At 42.8% G+C, this 24,381-nt stretch overlaps 1 long non-coding RNA gene across 2 annotated transcripts in view; it reads left to right on the top strand.

Annotated features, from left to right (window-relative positions):
- The window catches only part of LOC138267384 (uncharacterized), a 115,793-nt gene that overhangs the window by 61,851 nt on the left and 29,561 nt on the right, over positions 1–24,381 (top strand). The window contains exon 4 of one of the 2 annotated variants that reach the window (XR_011199788.1): positions 10,255–10,328. The exons of the other annotated variant lie outside the window; for it this stretch is intronic. This is a non-coding gene — a long non-coding RNA (uncharacterized lncRNA). Of the gene's footprint in view, positions 1–10,254; positions 10,329–24,381 lie in introns of those variants that run through there. 2 annotated transcript variants of the gene reach the window in all.

Genomic DNA, 24,381 nt, shown 5'->3' with positions numbered 1-24,381 from the left:
TTGTGAATTCACCCTGACAAGGATTTCGGTTGTAGCTTTAGTAGGGTTTCACCACCCCCCAACTAGTAACCCAGTCTCCCTGTGGAGATTTATGTGGTATTGATAATGGTAGTGCATGTTGTGGACTATGTGGCGTTGTACTTAGAGATATATACATACATAATTGCACAGCTGGTAATGTGTGTGTGTGTGTGTGTGTGTATATATATATATATATATATATATATATATATATTTGTTAGAAATGGGGTTTCTGGTTGGCTATGGTATGCACCTAAGCCAGGCAGAACCCACCCACTCTAGTCAGTTCAAGTGAGTTACAAACCCAAGATAACCCCTGCTCACCCCTTTGGTAGCTTGGCTCGAGCATTCAGGCCTATCCCAGTGGCAATGTGTAAATCGATTGCACAATGCACATAACACATGTGACGCACTATCCCCACCACAAAGAAAAAGAATCACCAAGTTATATAAAAATAAACTGTCATCATTAGACCAAACACAACATGTCAGTAATACCCTGATACCTAAGCAGTTGTCAGAACATTACACAGTACTATCACTCTGCGAAAGCTAGCATTAGTCACATAAAACACATAGGTCACTGATTATTCTGCAGGATAAGCAATTGTCAGGAAAACATTACTAAAAGTATGCACATGTCATAGTAAACATAAATGCCCATGAAAGGGACATCAGAAAACACATGGCAAGTCATGAACAACACATCATCATAAATGCATTTGTCCTCAAACACGTCATCAGGACTGCAAAACACTATCATGCAAGACACCACCAGAAATGCATGAGTTATGGTAAACATGTCACTAAAAATGCACTTGCCCTGGTGAACACATTACCCTGCATGCCCATAGAAGGAACATCATAAGGCCACAGCCACATCACAGAAAATGCCTATCTCATGGTGTTATATGCCCAGGTCACACGGGGGACTCTGGTGGTCTTGCCACGCTAAGGAGGGGTCCCAAACCCAGCCTGGCGGGGACAGGACCTCCGTCGAGGTGTCCCTCCCGCCCTCAAGCTGTCCGAATATGGGCAAGGGAGGGGGGTGACACGCACCCCCTCCGATCCTCTGCAGGAGGCCTTCCTGCCTCCCACCCAGCACAATACTCCCAGGGGCCCTTGAGGGCCACGGCCAGCCCTTGCGGGGGCTGAGAAACCACGGAGAACAAAAACAACACCAGAGCGTTCACGCTCCTCACACAGCACCAGGGGGAGAGGGACCTAACCTCGTCTCACCTGTGTCCTGCTCTCGGGCAGTCCTGGGAACCAGAGGGACCTCCGATGAAGTCTCCCTCGCTCCTGGGGCTGCTTCCCTCCACTTAGCCGCACCTGATCTGGTGCGCGAGTAGGTACCTCGCTCCCCAGGCCGCAGCCGTGTACAGGCCAGAGTTTGGGCCTGCTGGTGCCTCAGGGGCACTCCTCGCAGCATGCTACGCCCCGGCGACACTGTCAGGAGCTCAGTCGCTTCAACCTCTGCTGTCCGTGCCCCCGGGTCACCTAGTGAAGTGTTCATCGAAGGTGCTCGATATATGCAGCGACTTTCCGGCAACAGGAGTGATGATAGCGCTCTCCAGGCACTTTAGCACTTATAAACAAGACGCTGGGAATAAATCAAGAACTGCACTCATGTGCTCCAGCACCGGAGCCTACAGAAAAAACACCCATCCTGCAGAAAGTGAAGCGCTCGGAGTGCGCTCTTTGTACCCTTCTTCAGGGCAGGGGAAAAGGTTGCAGGGGGGCTGGGACCACAGCACACAGCCCCTAGGGACACAAATAGAGCAAATGGCGGCAGTGACCAGCAGCAGGCCAGCACAAGGGGGATGCAGTCAGTGGCAGTTTCTCCTAGTGACCCATCAGCCACAGGTCAGCAGCAGCATTAGTCCAAGGCGGTTCCTGGTGAGTCCCTCCAGCAGCATTCTGTGTCCATAGCCTTAAGATGTTTCTTGTGCACCTTTACATGGGGGAACTCCCTTGTACTTATACTCACTTTTGTAAAGAAATTTCAAAGAGGATGAGAAGAGGTTCCAACCAGTTACAGATGGTTCTAGGAGCATCCCCTCTCTCCTCCAGCACAGGCTCCAGACATCAGTTGGGGGTAAACAAGCCATTTGTGTAAGGCCAGGGCACAGCCTTTACAAATGCAGGTGTGCCCCACCTCCCCTTCTCTCAGCCCAGGAAGCCCATTCAATTTGTAGATGCACCTCTATGATACCTCCATCCTCCCTGTGTAAAGGGTGTCTGAAAAGTATGCACAAAGCCCAGCTGTCACTCTGCCCCAGACGTGGATTGGAGTCAAGCTGCAAAACACCAGTCACAAGCACAGAGAAATGCTCACTTTCTAGAAGTGGCATTTCTATAATGGTAATAACAAAAATCAACCTACACCAGTAAGAAGCATTTCTCACTACCATTAAAACCATACCAAACATGCTAAGCTACACCTCATAAATCAGACAATACTCCCTAGTCATAAGGCAGGGCAATTCCAATGCAATCATATGAGCAAGGCAGCACTCACAGCAGTGAGAAACCAAATAGGCTGTTTGTCACTACCAGGACAGGCCACACGACCAGGCACATGTCCAGCCTTCTACATACGTAGCACCCTGCCCATAGGGCTAGCTAGGGCCTACCTTAGGGGTGACTTACATGTAGTAAAAGGGGATTTCTGGGCCTGGCAAGTACATTTAAATGCCAGGTCCCTATGGCAGTAACCTGTGCATGCAGGCCCTGCACTAGTAGGCCTGAGACAGGTTTGAAAGGCTGCTTCTGTGAGTGGCACAAGCAGTGCTGCAGACCCACTAGTAGCATTTAATTTACAGGCCCTGGGTATAGATATACCACTGTACAAGGGACTTACAGGTAAATTAAATGTGCCAATTAGGTGTAAGCCAATCATACCAACTTTAGAAGGGAGAGTACCTGAACTTTAGCACTGATCAGCAGTGATGAAGTGCTCAGAGTCCTAGAGCCAAAAGCAAGAGGTCAGAATAAATAGGAGGAAGGAGGCAAAAAGTTTGGGAATGACTCTGCAAAAAGGGTCAGGTCCACCAATATTCACTTAGAAAACCAAAGGTTACAGGGACATTATAGTTAGGCTCACATTTTAAATATACAAAACCCTAGAAATTCACCTGTTATAGTTAGTTATCTCAAGCAACTATAACTTGTGTGCTAAGGTAACTAACTCGCGCCGCCAGCATGCACAGTTTTTTGCGCCCAAAATAGTTACCATAGGGCACGAATTATAGCTCCTTGAAATAACTAACTGGTGTATTTCTATGGTTTCTGTACATATAAATGTGGGCCTAACTATAAAGTCCCAGTAACCAGAGGTTTTTTTTTAAGTGAATTTCTATGGGTTTTTTTGTATTCTATTTCTTAACTATAACGTCCCTGTAACCTTTGTTTTTTTCAGTGAATTTCTACAGTTCTTTTAACATAGAGTAATTTTCATTACTATAAATTAATCCAACCACCGGTGTGCATGGCCTTCGGTCAGGCCCTGAAGCCAACCCCCTATAAACACCCAACCTTGTGCTACATGCATGTTCTTCGGCCGTGCGTGGTGAGGTTGACCTCGGGCCCTAGCCTGTGGCCAGTCTCTGCGGCCAATCCCCTAACCACCCAACCCACTCTACGCACAGCATTTGACCATGAGTAGCAGTAGTTGGCCGCACATCCGTGTGGCTACTCTCCCCCAGCCGATTCCGACCACAGGAACCCATCCCCCGGCCCAGTTCTCTAAAATGTATTTTTGGCGGGGGGTGTGCATCCATGGGCCCATCTCTGCCCAGGTACCCATCCCCTGGAGCCCGGTCTAAACATTTTATCTTTTTATGGCGTGGGGGGGGCGAGTGTCTCCCCCTTCCCTGGGCCAATCTCAGCCCCAAGAATCCCATCCCCCGGAGTCCAGCCTAAGCATTTCTTTTTTTTGTGGGGGAGGAGGACCGTTTGCCCACCTCTCCAGGCGGATCTCTGCCCTGGGGGTCCCATCCCTGGGGGCACAGCCTTCTAAATTTGCAATCCCCCCTTCTCCGGCCTGGCTCTGCCCTGGGGACTGCATACCCCTGGGCCCGGCCTAAACTGGAGGGGGTGGGAGGGGGTCAGGTGTTCCCCTGCATTTAATTCTATGTCTGCCTCAGGGAGGGGGTCTTCCCCGGGGCATGGAGGGGTCTACTGGTGGTCGTGCCTGGGGCATGGACGGGTCCCCTGGGACCCCCCCACTTAAACAAAAGCATTTCGCCCCAAAGAGGTGGTGGTCCTTGGGGTGTGGGGGTGGGCATGTGCCCCCCCTGCATTTAATGTTATAATCTCCCTGGGGAGTTGACAATCCCTGAGGCTTCAGTAGGCCCGGGTGGGGGCCCCAGTCTCCTGCTACTTATTTTTAACAAGCCCCCGGACCTGACCCACCCGGTGCTTCATTTAAACAAGTGCAGGAGCCTGCACTTGTTGGTTTTTTTATTTTATCTTTTTATTATTTTCACCGGATCTGTGGATCCGCCGTGACTCCTGGCAAAACTTCTAAAGCAAAAATGCTTTTTTGCTCTGGGGGTCCCTCTCTGACCACATCACCAGAGCTAAGGGGTCAGAGTGTCCCTACCCTGGCCCCATTTCTTTTTTTAATCTTTTTTTCTGGGACTCAACTGAAGCCAATACCCATATGGCTGCCAACCAATGTTCCCTGTAAGGTGTGCATGCACCCTTCCTTCCCCCACCTTGCAGGCCTCTTTGCGAAGCGTGCACGTCACTGCCTGCATCACGCGAGAGAGTGAAACCATACATCAGTGGTGCGTTTTAAAAAGAAACAGCACGAAAACACGGTCACTCTATTTGCGGCAGACCAGGACAACGAACGGAGGTGCAGCCACCCGAGGAGAAATCACTGCACAACGAGGGTCCCAAAAGAAATCAGGTACATGTGATTAAAGGGCCACGGTGGCACTGCAGGCATCTCCTCTGCAGTGACCATGTTGTTTGCACTGTTCAACCTTTAAAAGTAAATGTGCTGGTGCCCAAAGCCCTCCACTTAAACATGCGGCTGCTGCAATTGTGTCTTTTTAGGCGTGCTGAGACGATTGGTAAAAGCAGTCGGTCTCTTGTCGGAAGTCCCCACGTCTCTTCCACATAGGCACGTAAGTAAATAAAAAAATGCCGGTGCTCAAAGCCCTCCTCTTAAACACAAGGCTGCTGTAATTAAATCTGCCAGCAGTGAATACTGAGGCAGCGTAAACCTGAAGCCATCTCAGGCCTCTTCAATCCATTTACGGCCACCCCCTGCCCCTTCAGCTCACTCCTGAAGCTTTCTACTTTCTCCCTTTATGACACGTTTTCGTTTTTTCCTTCTTCAGTCTTTTCCATGTATGTCTTTTGCTCACAGGAAATTCTTGAGGCATAAGAATAAGCCCTGGCCCTCAAAAATAAGTGCTGGTGCAACAAGCACAAATTAAGCACTGGGCAGCAGTCTAGTCATCAGCCTTTGACCCACAGGGGCCAGGCAGTAGTCTGTGCTGATGCTCCTTCTTCACTCTCAGGGTGCCAGTGACAATGCACATCACCGCTATCGGCCTCCCACAAGTTTTTGTTAAAACTATGGCACTCAGCGTCACGGAGTCCAAACTGAATGCAGCAGTGGTTAGACAATATACAGGGCGGTTCTGCCTAAGGCGTAGAGTGGCTCTCAAGTTCTGGTGGTCTGCTGTGCACTCCTTCTTCACAGGGAGTCAGTGATCGGTGGCGGCCTCCGCCTGCAGTCCCTCGGTGGGGGGTGACGTTTCAGTGGCTTTCTCCGTATGGGGCTCAGAGCTGCAGCTTTGCTTTTACATATTTCAACTGAGTCACAATCACGCGATCATGCCCGTGAAAGTCACTGTGGTCGTGTGCACGAGGTGCTCAGATCAGGGCTTGCACAGTGTACGTGAGTTTGTTGGGCTGTCTCCCCGCTCTTTGCTACGCCCAGGCTCCTCGGCATTGCCCCACCACCTCAGTACCCTCAAAAATAAGTGATGGTGCTCAGCACCGGAAACAACTAGCACAAATTAAGTGCTGTGGGGAGGGAAGGAGGAGGGAGCAGGGACAACAAGCACAAATTAAGCTCTGTGGGGAGGGAAAAAAAAAAAAGAATCCAACAGGGAAAGAGAACAACTATTTGCCACTCAGAGAACAGTGAAATGTCTCTGGATTATTATTTCAGACAAAAATGTAAATGAAACACAGTGTAACAGTCTGAAACAGGGACTGACATTATATGCAACGTCATCAAACAATTTATTTACATATACATGCAAAATAAGATTAGTATGTTTCATTTGAACGAGAATCAAAATGCAGTTCAAGAATCCGTAACGTTGCATCCTTCTACTGTCACCAGCTAACTAACTATATTCAGTATTGATAAACGTATCTGTTTAGGAATGTAGGTGCAGACCTATATACCTATACATGTAGGTGTTATGCATATATATATATATATATATATATATATATATATATATATATATGTATATATATATATATATATATATTTTTTTTTTTGGGGGGGATATTAACATCTATGTGCAGGATAATAAATTAGAGACCACAGTCTATCGCAAGAAAACTTCAACGAACAGTATTTTGTATGGTAAAAGCTTTCATTCCAAACCTCTTATAAAGAGTATCCCGTATGGGGAGTTATTAAGAATGTGCAGAAACTGTTCCAATGATCAGGAAGTTCAGTTAAAATATAAGGAAACTATACAAAGATTTAGACAGAGAGGGTATAATCAGAGAATTTTGCAAAAAAATTTACAAAAGAGTGCAAATTATCCCTCGGGATCCTAAACAGTTGAGGAAAACACAGGATAAATCAGATGAAAATAAAATCAGAATGGTAATGGATTATACGAAGGAAAGTGGTCTAACTAGAAAAATCTTATGTAAACATTGGCATGTTATACGAAAATATCCAGATCTGGGTCCTAAAATCGGCTCAGTTCCATTGATTACGTACAGAAAAGCACCATCATTAAAAGATCATCTTGTAAGAAGTCACTTCACCATAAAAAATCAACAAAATTGGTTGACAGAACAACAATGTGGCTTTATAAAGTGCAATAATTGCAAAGCATGTAAAATTGGGAAATCGACTAAAGTAGTGAGATTATGGAATGAAATGGAATTGAATATCAAACATCGAATTACTTGCAATACAAAATTCACAGACTATGTAATTGAGTGCCATTGTGGTTTGAAGTACATTGGTAGCACAATTTGCATGCTAAAGAAAATAATTTTAGAACATATTAGAGTGGTTTTGCATTAGGATTTGACATATGCTATAGCTAAACATTTTCAACAACATGAAGTGAATAGTTGGATAATGTTACGATATTATGGAGTAGACCATATTCCTGAACATGAGAGAGGTGGAGATAGAGTAAAAAAACTCAGACAACTTGAATCAAAATATATTATTTAATGAGGACAAAGAGCCCTTTGTGATTGAATAATGATGAGGAGCTTTATGTTTATCTTTAAGTTTTGAATATTTGTAATTAGAATTTTAATGATGTCTTTATGAAATTCAAACAGTTTAATTTAAGATAAATTTCAAAATGATAATTTGACACATTTTTGTACATAATGTGGGTAAAACATATTTTGTGTTATAACCATTGTGGTGAATCCTCAAAAGCAATTACAATTAATTATATGTATGTATGTAATTATATGTATAATAAGTATATTTACTTCTTTCCAAATGAAAAATGTGATGGTTATTAATTCATGTTAATGATTGATTATAGCCTCCTCTATGGTACCTTGCCTGGATATTTTGTTATTAATCCCAATGCATTCATTAATTTTTGAGAAAGTTTCCAACATTCTTTTAGGTATATCATAAATTTTATGGCATACATAAAAAACTATTTAGACCATAATGCATTGTAATGATTTTGGGAATGAAGCACTATTAATAGAGATAATAGAGGAAGGACTGTAAAACCAGGAAGAAGTCTGTGAAGTCGAAACGTGTTGTTTTCTTCTTTTTTGCATCAAATAAACTTTGTGGAGCTGAACGGAGTGCGTGGCATTTGTTTTTTGTTTACAAAGTTAATCGAGGGCCCGGCCAGCCCCCCTGCCTCGCACCAGCTGCAGTGCGCTTCGTTTCTCCTTGGCGCGCTTTGTTTCGAATCAATATATATATATATATATATATATATATATATATATATATATAATGTACATATATATATATATATATATATAGGTGTATATATTTATGTAGAGACGAGTAAAAATGTAGGTCTGCGCCTACAGGTGTACAGCTTTGGTGGATCACGGTATTTTTATGTGGTGGACTCCAACAACTCCTGAGTGCACACAAAGTGTAAAGAAGGGGCGGCTCCTGACACTAGTGCTGATGGCAAAACTGTTCTGGTCAATACTAGCCCATTTTTTTTAAACAACAATGGGAACTGTTACTTTGCCTTTTTGGAGCAACCGCACATTTACAATTTGTGGTTACTGATACGTAATCAGCGAGGGTCTGCATATTTAGTTTCAAAAGCTATATAAAAAAAACTTTTAGCAACTTTACTTACAAACTATGGCATAGCCTTACTTTTAGCACAGTTGTCCCCTCCCCCGCCCTTACAGTGATTAGTCTCAAAACTACACAGAACCTTTTGGGAAAATGGCAAATGCTGCATCTGCTGAAATGTTTGCCAAGCTTTCGGGGAATCAGATGGTGCAGATGGCCAACATACTGCAGCAGGTTTCCCATCCCAAGCGCTCTTAGTGTTTTAAAAACTAGCCTTTAATAACTCTTGTCTTTCATGCTAATGCAGGCAGAAATGAGTTGAACCTCAAAGATCACAATTTTGCGCTATATGCATATAAATGCTGGGTTTAATGACACTGTTTTTGGGATGAGTCCAGCGTTGGAAACTAGATAACATTCTATGCTGTGGGTGGAAACAGGGTGTTCAATTATAGCACCAAACTACTAACGCTGATGATTACAGAATCACCTCGAAAATTATGTTTTTTTAAATAACAGGTTAAAAAAGATGGGCTTTTCATTGCATTGGTTGCTGTAGGAAGCTGGTCTGAATATACTATATCAAAGTGAGATATAATGTGCACAGAGTCTAGGGGTTCCCCAGAGGCTTGACAGAGGCAATAATGGATAATACTAATGCTCTATTTGTGGTAGTGTGGGCAGTGTAACGCGAGGCCAGAGCCTTTCATGCTCACCGACAGGTGTTACTGTTCTCTGGGGGGGGGCTTTGTTTCTGACCAAGGGCACTCACCCCATGTGGTCAGAAACTCGTCAGAAAGTGGCAGACTGGCACAGACCCGTGAGTCTCACGATAGCAGTTAGGCTACCATACAGGGGGCATTTCTAAGAGGCCCTCTGTGAGCATTTTTCAATAAATCCCACATTGGCATCAGTGTGGGTTTATTGTGCTGAGGAGTTTGATACCAAACTTCCCAGTATTCAGTGAAGCCATTATGGTGCTGTTGAGTTCGTAATGACAAACTCCCAGACCATATACTCAATATGGCTACACTGCACTTACAATGTCTAAGAATGGACTTAGACACTCATTCAGCTATGCCCTCACCTGTGGTATAGTGCACCCTGCCTTAGGGCTGTAAGGCCTGCTAGAGGAGTGCCTTACCTATGCCACAGGCAGTGGTTTGTAGGCATGGCACCCTGAGAGAGGTGTCATGTTGACATAGCCTTTTTCTCCCCACAAGCACACACAAGCTGCAAGGCAGTGTGCATGTGCTGAGTGAGGGGTCCCTAGGGTGGCATAATACATGCTGCAGCCCTTAGAGACCTTTCTAGCCACAGGGCCCTTGGTACCATGGGTACCTTTAACAAGGGACTTAACTGTGTGGCAGGGCTGTGTCAATTGTGGGAACAAAGGTACAGTTTTAGGGAAAGAACACTGGTGCTGGAGCCTGGTTAGCAGGGTCCCGGCACACTTTCAAAGTTGGCAGCAACACTAGGCAAAAAGTGGGGATAACCATGCCAGCAGTGGCATTTTCCTACAGTTGCCATAAATGAATGCATCGAAGGTCTAACGCATGATGTAGGTTTCTAAACAGATGATAATATGGGACCAGAGTTCGTATAAACTGAAACCCCAGGTAACTATTCAATTGCTCTGGAACTGTCATGCATAATGTTTTTGTAACTCCTATAACCTATGCTAAATATCTTCTTCCCAATTACAGGCGGTCGACATTTGGATTTGAATGGGCAGGCATGAGTACCAAGGAAGACCAGGTAATTCCAGGTGGGATTAAGGGTCTCTAGATAAATCACATTCATGATCCACACCTTTGCTTTTATTACAGGTTTGTCAGACCGAGCAAGTTATATATTTGAACGGGCCAACATGCGTAGAAGCATAAGGACCAGGCAATTATTTGGTAGGTCCCACATCTGGGTCACCTGGCACATTATAATATGACAACTCGCTGTAACCAACTGTTAACCATCTTTTCTTTTGTTGCAGGCATCTCAGACAGTACTGGTCATAGATGAGGACAGGCAGACCAGAGTAGCAGCTAAAAGAGTCGGTTATTATTTGCTATTTTTTCCTTGTGGTGCATCTGAGACATAGAAACGATCAGGTATGTTAACCATTTTTTCTTCTTTTGCCGGCATCCTAGACCCTGCTACACATGAATTTGAACAAGCACATGTGAGTAGAAGCAGAAAGACAAGGTAATAATTTAGAAGATTTTCTTTGTGGTGCACCTAATAGAGTAGATTATGTCAACCTCCTTTAATCACCTTTTTCTCTGTTGGAGGCATCTCCGACAGCACTACACAAAGATCACAAAAGGCACCTGTGAGTAGAAGCCGAAAGACAAGGTCATTATTTGGTAGATTTCACTTATGATGCACCCAGTACATTATAATATTACAATATTCGTCAACCCTTTTTTTTTGTTCTTTTGCAGGCTTCTTAGACAGTGCTAATCATAGGTTAGAAAAGGCAGACGTGACTAGAAACATAAAGACCAGGTAATTATTTAGTAGTTTTTCCTTGTAGTACATCTGAAACATTGGAACATAGGAATGTGCTGTAACCATTTTTTCTTCTATTGCAGACATCTTAGACAGTGTTACATCTACAGGCAGGTGTGAGAACAAACAGAAAAGCCCAGGTAATTACTTGCTACATTTTCCAAGAGATAGCTCAGACTTGTCTGGTAGATTGCATTCATAGCATAAGAACCAACTTTTAATAAGGTTCCTCACTTTAAATAATGTTTCATCTTTTTTTGCAGGCTTTGCAGCATAGTAGGCTTAGACTGATAGCCACCAAAATGTTCAAGCGCAAAGCTGTGACTTCTGCAGAGAGCAGTGCTTCACCACAAAGGAAGAAATTCTGTCTTGCGTTCAAAGAAGAATGGCTGAAGGAAATTGTGGAGACTGAGACACAGAAGTCACGGAGCAAGGTTTGCGTACAACTGGCAGAGCTATTTCTATACAATCCAAAAGTAGGCCTGATTTGCAAAGTATGTGCAGAAGCTAAGATCGCAGGGGACTTTTCTACTGGGAAGAAATGGAGTGATGGCTGGAAGCTGGACTACCTGAAACGCCATCTATGTAGCAAAGTTCATGAATCTGCTTTGGTGACCCTAAGAAATAAAAGTGCCACTGCCAGGCTGGGTTTTGGAGTGCGCACCATGCTGACGGAAACTGCCAGTGACCGAGCAAACAGACCAGAAGTTGTTGAACGCCAAAGATCCCTGCCTGAGGAGATAAAGATTCTCATCAACAATGTGCTGCTAGAAGTCAAAATGAACACTTCAATGTTATGCACTTCAAGTGGAGAGGCCGGCGGTATGGCCGTGGCTAATGCGCCACGGTCATAATACACTGCTGGTACACCGCCAGCCTGTTGGCTATGTTACCGCCAGTGTACCGCTGGCCGACAAGGCTGTAATGAGGCCCATAATTTTAGCAGCATAAGGAAAACGAGAGACTGGGAAAAAACTAACTTTCTAATTTATGTCATGCCATTTGCATGCAGCTCGTTGATGGCAGTTCATAGCTTACTCTGCTACATTACGATTGTAATTTATGAACTGCACAGGAACAAAAGACTCTCTGTGACTAAAACAGTATCCCACTATGTTATGCACATAAAATGCTGTTCTTTGAATGATACACGCTCTTTGCAGCAGGCATATTAACCATCTGCGCTCGCTTTGAGTAAAAACTGGCACTAGACAAAACTCCCATCTCGCTCCAGCAGGTACATTAATCACCAGAGTTATCTTGCCGTCTTATTTCTGCTCAAAAGCTGCTGGACGTACAAAGAACTTTGAGGGATTTTACAACTGCTGCACAAATAAAAACACGCATGTGTTTGTGTCGTGAGGTCCCAGCTGGATAAGTGCCTACCTGTTGTCCCAGGCCTGCACACCTCCTGGGAATGTGTCACGGACCCCTGGGGGTCCGTGGACCACAAGTTGAGAGCCGCTGATCTAATCCATAAGAGTAAAGCTAACTTTTGAACTCCTACACTTTGAAACCCTCAGTGTCTTATGCAACATCCTGTAAAATTGACCTACACATGTATGATTTATTGTTAGTGCATAATGTGCATATGATATAAAGTGTTTTGACAACACTGGGATGAGCAGCACTATAAAATATTTAAATTGAAAAGAAAATAGTAAGCTGCTATTTAAATTGTCATTCATGTGAATACTCATGCAGACTGATTCATCTGACATTGTTCATTCCCTGTAAATGCACTGTTCATACACTGTCACAAAATCAAACGTTTGCCTCCAAATCGTAGTTTCTCTTAAGTGCTTGTGAAGTGACAGCAAGCTGTGTATCTTTCTTTTACCTCCATTCCATTGGTGTTTCAGTATTAGGCTTCAGATCATAAATGAACAAAAGTAGGGCTGATGGCCCTTTAAATGTAGCCTTTTTTTGGGACCAGCTGAAATATAAAATAAGACATCCACCTCACTGTCTGAACTTTGCTGCTCCAAAAAAAAGTAGATAACCTGCGGGCACTGAGAATTGTGTCCTGGTGTTGGCAAATTACACAAGACAAATTCAGCATATTTCACTGGGGCTAGAAGATGCTCCAATCCAGCTCAATCATAGCTGCCGGGCCCGAGATCAGGCTGTAATCACCTTTAATAATGAAATGGCATAGCTGTTCAACTCTCATAAGTTATTACAGTGGTGTTTGCAGTTAAGTCATGACATCATAAGGACAAGGTGAAAGGCAGGTGTTAGAGTAAAATTACAGCTGCAGTTCAATTGCTGAAAATGAGAACTGGCTTTTTGTTCATTTAGTCGTTTCTTCTAAAATATAAATTGTTCAGCAGGAAGGTGATCTCTATGGTAATATGGTTATTCTTTTTTCACCATATATCTCGAAAAAGGTAGAACCTCTTTACATGTGAGTATACGTTCTGAGCTACAGCATTTTTAGTCTGATTTGCATTAAACTGATTCTAATGTCCTTTTTCAACAAATTACTAACTCATTTCTGAAGTATTTATGTTGCCCTACAGATTTCAGGGCATATTTAAGGAAAGTGGCACTGCACCTAGTGCAGCTTCACTTTCTTTGCCCCCTTTAGCGACCCCCTACCGCCACCATGTGTGTGCCATATCTAAGATACAGCGAGCTATGGCACAGGGTAGGGAGCAATAGCGTCATTTTTATTGATGCTAGATGTACTTTGCAGGAGTAGCGCCAAAATATTGGTGCTACTCCTGCAGAGTACATTGGGGCCATTATAAATATAGAAGCTCCCTTTTAATGCCTGCTCTGAGCAGGTGTTAAAAGTGCGTGAAAATTGACGCAAGGAAATCTGTTAGATTTCCTTGCGCTATTTTCTGGGCCCTCCTAACGGGGGGAACGCCCCCTTTGCATACATTATGCCTGGTGCAGCCATAATGTAGCGCAAAGGGTTACAAAGTGGCGCAATGCATGCATAGCAACACTTTGTAAATATGAAGTGAGTATTTTGGCCTCGTTGGGCCACATAAGCATAAAAAAATTACCCTAATGTGGCGCAGGGTGGAGCTAGAGGCTTATTAATATGCCCTTAGTTTTTATTCAGCATGTTTTTCATTTAAGAAACATGAGTGTTGTGGGATGGGTGATGTTCTGACCGTGTAGCATAAGGAGTAAAAAGCTATTGGAAGTAACTGCAACCTTCCTTGAAATTCTAAAGGAACTTTACATTTGCGCTCATTTCTCAGTATAGTCAAACAACTCTTCTGTGACATAGAATATCCTTATAATGTACAGCAATGGATGAGTTACCCCGTGGAGATTCACACCACTGTTGTGGCCTCAATTTCTGAATGAAGAGTTGGATAAGTAGCTCCCTGCTAGAAAATATAGTTGGTGAAGAGAGTTTTTTCAGAGTTTGGTCTGTCTGCAAAGTGTTGCAAGTCATGTATGGTGAAAGGTGTGCTCCGAACAGGTCACAGTGATCTTCCACCACATGTACCAATAACAGTGATGTTGAAGGTATATAGAGCTTCTCTAGACTATTCCAGTAGTTGGATCACTCACTGTCCCTTGATAGGGCAATCCTGTTTTGAACAGTTGTCCTGGTTGGGGGGAAGTGATAAATGCTAGAGAACAGTCAAGTTTTAAAAACTTTTCTGAATTGTAGGTGGTTGTGTAGGTTGTGTGTTCTAATTAGACAAGAGTTTCAGAGTTTGGTTGCTCCTACCGCAAAGGAAGTCCTACCAATCCATGACCTTCTGCCCTTGAGGCTGGTCCAAAGTGTGGCCAGTCAAGCTCTAACCCCATCATCCTTCTTACAGAAATATGTAGCAATCCTACCCATGACATACCGAACTCTGCCTCTGAAAAAGCTTTGAAACTCATCCATTTAGCTACACATATTACTATACCACAGAAAGCCTCTATTTTAATTTCATCGCTAACACTAGGAAAATAGAAAATACCACAAGCTGTACAGCTTCTTTGGAAATATCGACTAAGGAGTGTCCTACGGGATTTCACCCCTTTTCATGTAATAGGGCTGTTTAGACACCCTATTGTACTAGGCAATGTGTACTGAAAATAAGATTTTCAAATTCACTTTAACTGTTCAACCCCGCACCAGCCCTCCCCCTCACCAGTTTCACACATACATGATTCAGTACTAAATTGTAAACAAATAGTGAGTCAGAATGCTTAGATGTTTTGGCTTATTTTTCTCACTTGATAGAGGTCAAACAAATGGTAAAACACCTTTGCCCAGTAATGGTAAATCTGGGAGTGTGCCACAATTCATGCATGGATGCTTGGGAACACCCATACTCTACCCATGTAACGCCTTCCCAGGGCACAGTAACGCAACACAGAGACTTGCGCTGCATTGTGTTACTCTAGATTTATCAAGACAGGTAAGGCCACGCAAGGGGGCCTTGCGTAGCTTGATAAATCTACCGTAAGAGTTGCGTTGCTCTTGCTCCATGTTGTAGGGCGCTAACAAAAGTCTTTAATGAATATGCTCCAAAGTTTATAAAGTACAGAAGATAAATGGAGTGATTGGGAGTAAGGGGTGCAGTATTGATGGCATACATCATTAAGTATTCAATAATCAAAAGCATAATCTTCATGAACAGTCGATTGATGAAACAAAACATATTCAGGAATCCTTCAAGGAACTTTCTAACGTCACACAAGTTGTTTAAATGATGGACTGACAGAGATCCAAATATGAACTTTTGCACTGGCTGCCTGATACGGATTGTTTAGGTTTGAAAAACTCAAGGAACTGAAATTAAAGTTCACCAAATTTGACAACAACGTAACACCCAACATTATTAGCTGAAGGCTACAGGTCAGTCTCAAGAAATCTTGATGCTTGCCATACGCCTTTCTTATTTCCACAGCACCCTTGGGGGTAACTAAAGCACAGGAGAGATTACCACATTAGAATGAGACGTGATGAGGTTCAGCATTTATCCTGTTACTTTTCAGTGGCGAAGGGTTCCGCCTTCACAGTAAGGATGCCTTTACCATACAATGTTATACTAGGCATTTGGATGGCATTTCTTCACCAGTTACCTCATGTGGCATGTTGATTTCACCCTTTACCTTGCTTTCAGACATTTTGCCTACCAATATACCCTTAATTTTTTCATAAGGTAATATTTATGGTCAGTGTATATTTACTCACTGTCACCACTAGGTGGTCATATTTAGGACCTAGTTTCTATAGAAAAAGCATTTTTTGTTTTGCTAATAACTTTGACGCCATTTGATGAATCTTCATTACATTTTCTAAAAATTTATGATGCTCACTTCAGTAACTGACTAGAAAGTTTCGGGGTGATCCATCAAGCGGGGGACGAGAAAAAGGGGGGGGGTCACAAAACGCTTCTCCCCATGCATTTTTCATGGGGATTTTGAACAGGAATACCGCCCAAACCACTGGACGGAATTACACCAGATTTGGCAGAATGGTAGCTCTTGGTCCAGAAAGCAACCTTTTTGTGAACCCTCACGATCGCATGCTGAGACTTGATTGGCTGCCAACACTTCAACAAAAAAGGGTTGGCAGCAAGGTTCCCTCTAATTTTTTTCCACTGTGTGAGGCAGTGTAAGGTCTCTGTGCGCTGCAGCCAAGGATACGTGCGCCAAGAAATTGACCATTCACGCGAACGCAGCGCATAACTACCAAGATCTTTGGCATTTGCCTTTCCATAGTTTTGTTTTACCACTAAAGAAAAAAAGGGATATTTGTATAAACATTGCTCCATGTAATTGGGCATTAAGGCAATTTTGTGACCTGGTGGCACAAGGACATGGCCTGTTGAGTGCCACCCACACCCCCAAACAGAAATCAAGTGGTTGAACCATTATGAAACTTTAATGGATACTCACAGTGTGCTACAGAGGGCCATGCACATCAAACAGAGCATGTTGTACAATTAGTTAACATTTAGAATTTGATGACAACACTACTGAGAAATGCCTTGAGGCTCCTGCCAAGAGACAGGCTGAGAAATGTTCTTACCCAAGCCACATATGGACTGTAGGAGGAGTCGCATCAGAGTTTAGACAAGTCAGGTGCCGACAATAGATACTTGACATGTTTGCTTCTATCGTGGGTCCTTGCCATTCTTCCAGTGCTGGTAAACTCAATCCAAGTCAATTTTCCAGTTTGAGAGGTAGGCCTTTGTCCTCATCAGCATATCTAGGTGACTCTCCTCTAGTCTGTTTCTTAATTTAGACTTGATTGCGTTCATGAGGCTGAATCCTCGTTCACAGTCTGCACTTGAAGCCTGAAAAGTTTCGCAGACATCAACAATCTGAGATAGAACACTATACTGTGCAGCATTCCGTAAAGTGAAATTCACCATGTCTTGAAAGGTCCTAAACAATCCGCCTTTTGCATGTTCTGCCACCACATATTTTTAATCTCTGTATTGCTGAACAACATCAGCAGCTGTGTCACAATCACCCAGGGCCAAGACCTTCTTATACTTTTCAAAAAGTCTTTCTACATTCTCAGTACCAAAATCAAACTGCAATTGTGTTGGTACAGCATGGAAATTAAAACGTGTCCATTCCTTTAGTTCATCTTGTAGGAACCTTCTTTCCATGTGCTCACAAAAACGTTTAATGAAAGATAACATCGGCTCGCTATCATACTCTCGGTCTTCTCTATACAAAGCCATCAGATCTCTTACTGTGTTGCTCCAAAATAGTGTCCCCCAAGTACTGTTCCTTTATCTGGCCAATTTTTGCTCTTGCATACTGTACAGCTTCAACAGTAGTCAAAGAGCTTTTCTGGAACAACTTGCATAAAGATGCAAGTTCACCCAGAATGTCATTCAGTGCTGCAAAGGAAATATGGTAGTTTGAGTCAGATAGTTTTTAGTAGCAATATTTAGCAATTGGGTCATTCTCCTCAACTCTTTCATGATCAAAGTATTTGAGAGCAACCTCATAATTACGCAAGAGTGCACCAACAGCAAAGTGCCTTGAAAGCCACTGCATTTCATTGAGCCGCCGAAAGGAGACCACTTCACATTCAGTGACCAAAGCAATTTCGTCCAGCTTGGACTTCCTTACAGGTGAGCAGGAGAACACAGTGTAGACAGTCCTCAGTAATATTTCCCTTTCCCTGGTCATCAGCACTTTTTTCCAGGCATCATCAACTCCCAAATCTTCTCTGTGCGCAACACAGTGATGCTCAACTAGATGGGGACTTGCTTGTTTGAGGTGGGTAGCAACACCATTGTTCTTTCCCAGCATCACTGATGCACCATCTGATGTAAACATGACAATTTTCATAAGGTCCAGTTTATTGGAGGTGTAGAACTCTTTTACAGCTATAGTGAAAGCCTCTGCATTGAATGTACTCAGAGTTTCAATTCCCCCAAGCACAGTTTTGTGCTCTGTTGATGTTATAGATCAGAACTTGAAGTAGAGGATGAACATTTTTGTAACTGAAATATCTGTACTCTCATCAATTATCAATGTGTGATACCGAGCACTGAGAAGTTCTGCCATGAAATCAAAGCGTATCACACTGTTGATGGCCTCCAAAAACTCAAAGGCTTGCTCCTCCAGCTGTCTGGTATCTTCACATACAATGCGACATGGTCATGGATGTCTTGAACAGATAACATTGAAGTGTTCATTTTGACTGCTAGCAGCACATTGTTGATGAGAATCTTTATCTCCTCAGGCAGGGATCTTTGGCGTTCAACCACTTCTGGTCTGTTTACTCGGTCACTGGCGGTTTCCGTCAGCATGGTGCGCACTCCAAAACCAAGCCTGGCAGTCGTACTTTTATTTCTTAGGGTCACCAAAGCAGATTCATGAACTTTGCTACGTAGATGGCGTTCCAGGTAGTCCAGCTTCCAGCCATCACTCCATTTCTTCCCAGTAGAAAAGTCCCCTGCGATCTTAGCTTCTGCACATACTTTGCAAATCAGGCCTACTTTTGGATTGTATAGAAATAGCTCTGCCAGTTGTACGCAAACCTTGCACCGTGACTTCTGTGTCACAATCTCCACAATTTCCTTCAGCCTTTCTTCTTTGAACACAAGACAGAATTTCTTCCTTTGTGGTGAGGCACTGCTCTCTGCAGAAGTCACAGCTTTGCGCTTGAACATTTTGGTGGCTATCAGTCTAAGCCTACTATGCTGCAAAGCCTGCAAAAAAAGAGGAACAATATTTAAAGTGAGGAACCTTATAAAAAGTTGGTTCTTATGCTATGAATGCAATCTACTAGACAAGTCTGAGCTATCTCTTGGAAAATGTAGCAAGTAATTACCTGGGCTTTTCTGTTTGTTCTCACACCTGCCTGTAGATGTAACACTGTCTAAGATGTCTGCAATAGAAGAAAAAATGGTTACAGCACATTCTTATGTTCCAATGTTTCAGATGTACTACAAGGAAAAACTGCTAAATAATTACCTGGTCTTTATGTTTGTAGTCATGTCTGCCTTTTCTAACCTATGATTAGCACTGTCTAAGAAGCCTGCAAAAGAACAAAAAAAAAGGGTTGACGAATATTGTAATATTATAATGTACTGGGTGCATCACAAGTGAAATCTACCAAATAATGACCTTGTCTTTTGGCTTCTACTCACATGTGCCTTTTGTGATCTTTGTGTAGTGCTGTCGGAGATGCCTCCAACAGAGAAAAAGTTGATTAAAGGAGGTTAACATAATCTACTCTACTAGGTGCACCACAAAGAAAATCTTCTAAATTATTACCTTGTCTTTCTGCTTCTACTCACATATGCCTGTTCAAATTCATGTGTAGCAGGGTCTAAGATGCCGGCAAAAGAAGAAAAAATGGTTAACGTACCTGATCTTTCAATGTCTCAGATGCACCACAAGGAAAAGATAGCAAATAATCACTGACTCTTTTAGCTGCTACTCTGGTCTGCCTGTCCTCATCTATGACCAGTACTGTCTGAGATGCCTGCAACAAAAGAAAAGATAGTTAACAGTTGGTTACAGCATGTTGTCATATTATAATGTGCCAGGTGACCCAGATGGGGGACCTACCAAATAATTACCTTGTCCTAATGCTTCTACACATATTGGCCCGTTCAAATATATAACTTGCTCGGTCCGACAAACCTGTAATAAAAGCAAAGGTGTGGATCATGAATGTGATTTATCTAGAGACCCTTAATCCCACCTGGAACGTCTATAGAATTACCTGGTCTTCCTTGGTACTCATGCCTGCCCATTCAAATCCAAATGTTGACCGCCTGTAATTTAGAAGAAGATATTTAGCATAGGTTATAGGAGTTACAAAAACATTATGCATGACAGTTCCAGAGCAATTGAATAGTTACCTGGGGTTTCAGTTTATACGAACTCTGGTCCCATATTATCATCCGTTTAGAAACCTACATTATGCGTTAGACCTTCGATGCATTAATTTATGGCAACTGTAGGAAAAAGCCACTGCTGGCATGGTTATCCCCACTTTTTGCCTAGTGTTGATGCCAACTTTGAAAGTGTGCCGGGACCCTGCTAACCAGGCTCCAGCACCAGTGTTCTTTCCCTAAAACTGTACCTTTGTTCCCACAATTGACACAGCCCTGGCACACAGTTAAGTCCCTTGTTAAAGGTACCCATGGTACCAAGGGCCCTGTGGCTAGAGAAGGTCTCTAAGGGCTGCAGCATGTATTGTGCCACCCTAGGGACCCCTCACTCAGCACATGCACACTGCCTTGCAGCTTGTGTGTGCTTGTGGGGAGAAAAAGGCTATGTCAACATGAAACCTCTCTCAGGGTGCCATGCCTACAAACCACTGCCTGTGGCATAGGTAAGGCACTCCTCTAGCAGGCCTTACAGCCCTAAGGCAGGGTGCACTATACCACAGGTGAGGGCATAGCTGAATGAGTGTCTAAGTCCATTCTTAGACATTGTAAGTGCAGTGTAGCCATATTGAGTATATGGTCTGGGAGTTTGTCATTACGAACTCAACAGCACCATAATGGCTTCACTGAATACTGGGAAGTTTGGTATCAAACCCCTCAGCACAATAAACCCACACTGATGCCAATGTGGGATTTATTGACAAATGCTCACAGAGGTCATCTTAGAGATGCCCCCGGTATGGTAGTCCAACTGCTATCGTGAGACTGACCGGTCTGTGCCAGCCTGCCACTTTCTGACGAGTTTCTGACCACATGGGGTGAGAGCCTTTGTACATTCTGTGGTCAGAAACAAAGCCCCCCCCAGAGAACAGTAACACCTGGCGGTGAGCATGAAAGGCTCTGGCCTCGCGTTACACTGCCCACACTACCACAAATAGAGCATTAGTATTATCCATTATTGCCTCTGTCAAGCCTCTGGGGAACCCCTAGACTCTGTGCACACTGTATCTCACTTTGATATAGTATATTCAGACCAGCTTCCTACAGCAACCAATGCAATGAAAAGCCCATCTTTTTTAACCTGTTATTTAAAAAAACATAAATTTCGAGGTGATTCTGTAATCATCAGCGTTAGTAGTTTGGTGCTATAATTGAACACCCTGTTTCCACCCACAGCATAGAATGTTATCTACCCTCCAACGCTCATCCCAAAAACAGTATCATTAAACCCAGCATTTATATGCATATGGTGCAAAAATTGTGATCTTTGAGGTGCAACTCATTTCTGCCTGCATTAGCGTAAAAGACAAGAGTTATTAAAGGCTAGTTTTTAAAACACTAAGAACTCTTGGGATGGGAAACCTGCTGCAGTATGTTGGCCATCTGCACCATCTGATTCCCCGAAAGCTTAGCAAACATTTCAGCAGATGCAGCATTTGCCATTTTCCCAAAAGGTTCTGTGTAGTTTTGAGACTAATCGCTGTAAGGGCGGGGGAGGGGACAACTGTGCTAAAAGTAAGGCTATGCCATAGTTTGTAAGTAAAGTTGCTAAAAGTTTTTTTTATATAGCTTTTGAAACTAAACGTGCATACCCTCACTGATTACGTATCAGTAACCACAAATCGTAAATGTGCGGTTGCTCCAAAAAGGCAAAGTAACAGTTCCCATTGTTGTTTCAAAATATGGGCTAGTATTGACCAGAGCAGTTTTGCCATCAGCACTAGTGTCAGGAGCCGCCCCTTCTTTACACTTTGTGTGCACTCAGGAGTTGTTGGGGTCCACCACATAAAAATACCGTGATCCACCAAAGTTGTACACCTGTAGGCGCAGACCTACATTTTTACTCGTCTCTACATAAACATATGCACCTATACATATATATATATATATATATATATATATGTTATATATATATATATATATATATATATATATTGATTCGAAATTCATAAAGACATCATTAAAATTCTAATTAAAGATGAACATAAAGCTCCTCATCATTATTCAATCCTAAAGGGCTCATTGTCCTCATTAAAATAATATATTTTGATTCAAGTTGTCTGAGTTTTTTTACTCTATCTCCCCCTCTCTCATGTTCAGGAATATGGTCTACTCCATAATATCGTAACATTTTCCAACTATTCACTTCATGTTGTTGAAAATGTTTAGCTATAGCATATGTCAAATCCTTGTGCAAAACCGCTCTAATACGTTCTAAAATCTTTTCTTTAGCATGCAAATTGTGCTACCTATGTACTTCAAACCACAATGGCACTCAATTACATAGACTGTGAATTTTGTATTGCAAGTAACTCGATGTTTGATATTCAATTCCATTTCATTCCATAATCTCACTACGTTAGTCGATTTCCCAATTTTACATGCTTTGCAATTATTGCACTTTATAAAGCCACATTGTTGTTCTGTCAACCAATTTTGTTGATTTTTTATGGTGAAGTGACTTCTTACAAGATGATCTTTTAATGATGGTGCTTTTCTGTACGTAATCAATGGAACTGAGACGATTTTAGGACCCAGATCTGGATCTTTTCGTATAACATGCCAATGTTTACATAAGATTTTTCTAATTAGACCACTTTCCTTCGTATAATCCATTACCATTCTGACTTTATTTTCATCTGTTTTATCCTGTGTTTTCCTTAACTGTTTAGGATCCCGAGGGATAATTTGTACTCTTTCTAAATTGTTTTGCAAAATTCTCTGATTATACCCTCTTTGTCTAAATCTTTGCATAGTTTCCTTATATTTTAACTGAACTTCCTGATCACTGGAACAGTTTCTGAGCATTCTTAATAACTCCCCATATGGGATACTCTTTATAAGAGGTTTGGGATGAAAGCTTTTACCATGCAAAATACTGTTTGTTGAAGTTTTCTTGCGATAGACTGTGGGCTCTAATTTATTATCCTCCACATAGATGTTAATATCCCAAAAAATTATATATATATATATATATATATATATATATATATATATGCATAACACCTACATGTAAAGGTATATAGGTCTGCACCTACATTCCTAAACAGTTACGTTTATCAATGCTGAATATAGTTAGTTAGCTGGTAACAGTAGAAGGATGCAACATTACAGATTCTTGATTTGTATTTTGATTCTTGTTCAAATGAAACTTACTAATTTTATTTTGCATGTATATGTAAATAAATCGTTTGATGATGTTGCATATAATGTCAGTCCCTGTTTCAGACCGTTACACTGTGCTTCATTTACATTTTTGTCTGAAATAATGATTCGGAGACATTTAACTATTCTCTGAGTGGCAAATAGTTGTTCTCTTTCCCTGTTGGATTCTTTTTAATTTTTCCCTCCCCACAGCGCTTAATGTGTGCTAGTTGTTTCTGGTGCTGAGCACCATCACTTATTTTTGAGGGCACTGAGGTGGTGGGGGCAATGCTGAGGAGCCTGGGCGCAGCCAAGAGCGGGGAGACAGCCCAACAAACTCACGTACACTGTGCAAGCCCTGATCTAAGCACCTCGTGCACACGACCACAGTGACTTTCACGGGCATGATCGCATGATTGTGACTCAGTTGAAATATGTTAAAACAAAGCTGCTGCTCTGAGCCCCATACAGAGAAAGCCACTGAAACGTCACCCCCCACCGAGGGACTGCAGGCGGAGGACGCCACCGATCACTGACTCCCTGTGAAGAAGGAGTGCACAGCAGACCACCAGAACTTGGGAGACACTCTACGCCTTGGGCAGAACCGCCCTGTATATTGTCTAACCACTGCTGCATTCAGTTTGGACTCCGTGACGCTGAGTGCCATAGTTTTAACAAAAACTGCTGGGAGGCTGATAGCGGTGATGTGCATTGTCACTGGCACCCTGAGAGTGAAGAAGGAGCACCAGCACAGACTACTGCCTGGCCCCTGTGGGTCAAAGGCTGACGACTAGACTGCTGCCCAGTGCTTAATTTGTGCTTGTTACACCAGCACTTATT

The sequence above is a fragment of the Pleurodeles waltl genome, chromosome 12, assembly GCF_031143425.1.
Source record: "Pleurodeles waltl isolate 20211129_DDA chromosome 12, aPleWal1.hap1.20221129, whole genome shotgun sequence".
Classification (NCBI taxonomy): domain Eukaryota; kingdom Metazoa; phylum Chordata; class Amphibia; order Caudata; family Salamandridae; genus Pleurodeles; species Pleurodeles waltl.
This window is presented reverse-complemented; position numbering and strand designations above follow the sequence as displayed.